General features: G+C 39.9%; 1 protein-coding gene across 1 annotated transcript in view; it reads left to right on the top strand.

Moving 5' to 3' along the window:
• The first annotated feature begins 1,221 nt into the window (after positions 1-1,221).
• Positions 1,222-2,761, top strand: part of LOC106881743 (kinesin-like protein KIF27) — a 51,970-nt gene continuing 50,430 nt past the window's right edge. The window contains exon 1 of the mRNA XM_052971516.1: positions 1,222-1,401. The gene's annotated coding sequence lies outside the window, so the exon portion shown is untranslated. The remainder of the gene's footprint in view (positions 1,402-2,761) is intronic.

Consider the following 2,761-nt stretch of genomic DNA (forward strand, 5'->3'; position numbering starts at 1 on the left):
GCCGACTTATATCATGCGAGCGAGCTTGTTAAATGGAAACAGTCTGCACGTCAGCCATGTGTGCGTGCATGTGTCTATTTGTCCTTCATCACGAACTGGCGTTGGATTGTTTACTCCCTTGTGACATAGTGGTTCAACAGGAGAGACCAGTAGTGTAAGTATAGGTGCCATGGTCAATCTTTCCAACTGACTCTTTTCAAAGCAGTGTGGCTGCAATCCGATGACTGAAACCAGTAAAATTGGTGAGATTGTTTCATTCTTGACATAAAGATAAAAAAATAAGGGATAGCAACTCTCGAGGTAACAAGTACTCAACATAAGAAATAATTTTCAAAAACGTTTACTTCTAAAACTACACCTTCAGAAATATGTACGTGGACTTTACACCACCTCAAGAATCAAACGCAGCAGAAAAAGTACAATTTCGGAAAAATTATATATCCCATGGTTCTCTAAGACCCAACATTTTTCAAAATAACAGTGGAATTTCTATAGGGCGATCTCATTGATGCCAGTGACATGGAAAAGTACCCAGTTACTCTGTAAAGTGGTTAGTGAGAGGAAGGGCATCCAGTCGTACACATTGGGGCTCAACACTTTCCTCTGACCCGTCGGATCCTGTTAAACCGTCCAGACCATGCCAGCTCGGAATACGGACGCTAAATGAACGATGATGATGATGGTACAGATATGTTGCTTAGGGCTTAATTTTCTCCACTTTCCCAGTAATTCAAACTTTATAATAAATATAGTTAGTCGGGGTGGGAAATGATTTGATGGTTAGCCGCGTATAATGTTGTATATAACGAGAACGCCGATATAAAAATGTTATTCTGACTTCTGTGTCGGAAATTATAGAAGCACTATCTTTATCCTTTTGCTTATCTACCGATTTGCACTTACGTCTTTCTCTCTCTCTCTCTCTTTCTCTCTCTCTCTCTTTCTCTCTCTCTCTTTCTCTCTCTTTCTCTCTCTCTCTCTTTCTCTCTCTCTTTCTCTCTTTCTCTCTCTCTCTTTCTCTCTCTCTCTTTGTCTCTCTCTTTCTCTCTCTCTCTCTATTTCTCTCTCTCTCTCTCTCTCTCTCTCACGCGCACACAGTATTTCCATAAGTTCTCAATCAATCCATCAAAATTATAGCGTCGTTTGTAAATATAGACTCCCGGATGCGCGTGTTTCTGCGTGTCATGCGCAATAAAATCGGGTTCCCTGCCCTGCCCAAAAATTGTCTAGCTGTTGTTTATATGTAACTATCGAAACGGGCGTTCGAGCTGCACGTTCAAACAAGGTGTCGTTTGTTAAAACTTGTGTACTAAGACGATGCGTAGCGATTTATTCCGTCATTTTGGTTTTATCAACAGGGTTCGAAGAATTACTAGTCTACAGTTCGTTTAAATCGTGCAGGTAAGTTCTTTCTGTAAACTTCTCCGACGTGTTACTCAGTCTGAAGATCTGGTTTCTTCTGTCGTTTTGATATACAGAACTGTTTGTTTCACCAAACCTTAGCCTGTGTGTGTGTGTGTGTGTGTGAGCAAAAGAAATTTCATTGCGTATCATTCTTATATTGTATAGTGTTACCGAAAATAACGCCGATTGTGGGAATGGTAATTTTATAGGCACAAAGTTTCAGAATCATAACGAAAGGAGGCGAGGCAAAGGTGGGGCTAATGAGACTGTGCTACGTTCATATTTATTCTCACGACCAGTTCAACCTCATGTTGAAATAGTTACAATTAAAGAACTCGGTTTGCAATTCAGGTATTATAATGATAATAATAATGGTTTGAAATTTTGCCACAAGGGAGCCTCTCCTCATAACATCAGTACATCTCATGGTACTACTACTACTAGTGGTTTCTGATATCAAGAAAACACCGACGCATCCATAGACACGGGTCTGTTGTCGAATGTTTTGATCATGTACATGCCTTGTCAATTCCCAGCTACTCTTTCTTCTGGAAACATGAATACTGAATGTTCTCGAGGGAAGAAAAGAGATAAATTCTATCATTTATGCTTTCTTCAAGAACATTGGAGGTGTAAATGAAGTTAATTTTTGAAATAACTCAAATCCTATTTTGCGGCAGCCACAGAATTTCGGCTTTCTTTGACCAAGTGTTTAAATTCTTCTCTAATTCAATCCTGTCTGACTACAATTAATTCACCCAAACACTTCCATAGTTATTGTTGTCATCATTGAAACTTTCGTGGATTCCTGAAATATAAAATTACTACTACTATTACCACTACACATTGCACATTTTCTGTCACCGTCGTTCCGACACTACGGTTAAAACACTACTACTACTACTACTACTACAATCCTTATACTTAGATGACCATGGCTCCAACAAATAGCGACACAAATATGACTTTCACCACCACCACCACCACCACCCGTACCATCATTACTATTATTACTACTGCAAGTATCCTTATCAGGACCATAGCTGTTGCTGTGAGTGCCTTTCGTGTCCTTTTAATCTTACAAGTAGCAGCACGTTTCTAAACCCCCCGTGTCCCTTTTTTCGTTTTTGGTCACAAGCCTGCATAGATACAATACATCTACAATAACAAAACCTCTAACATTAAACTCTTCAAGCTGAGCTGACAGGGGCAGACACCTGAAAAAACAACAGAAACAAAAGCCTTGACGATTATCATCGGAGTTCTATGTTGTAATTGAGAAAGTTTCAATAAAGGCGCAGGCGTGGCTGTGTGGTAGGAAGCTGGCTTACCAACCACATGGTTCCGGGTTCAGTCC

Source organism: Octopus bimaculoides, chromosome 11 (assembly GCF_001194135.2).
Source record: "Octopus bimaculoides isolate UCB-OBI-ISO-001 chromosome 11, ASM119413v2, whole genome shotgun sequence".
Taxonomy (NCBI): Eukaryota; Metazoa; Mollusca; class Cephalopoda; order Octopoda; family Octopodidae; genus Octopus; species Octopus bimaculoides.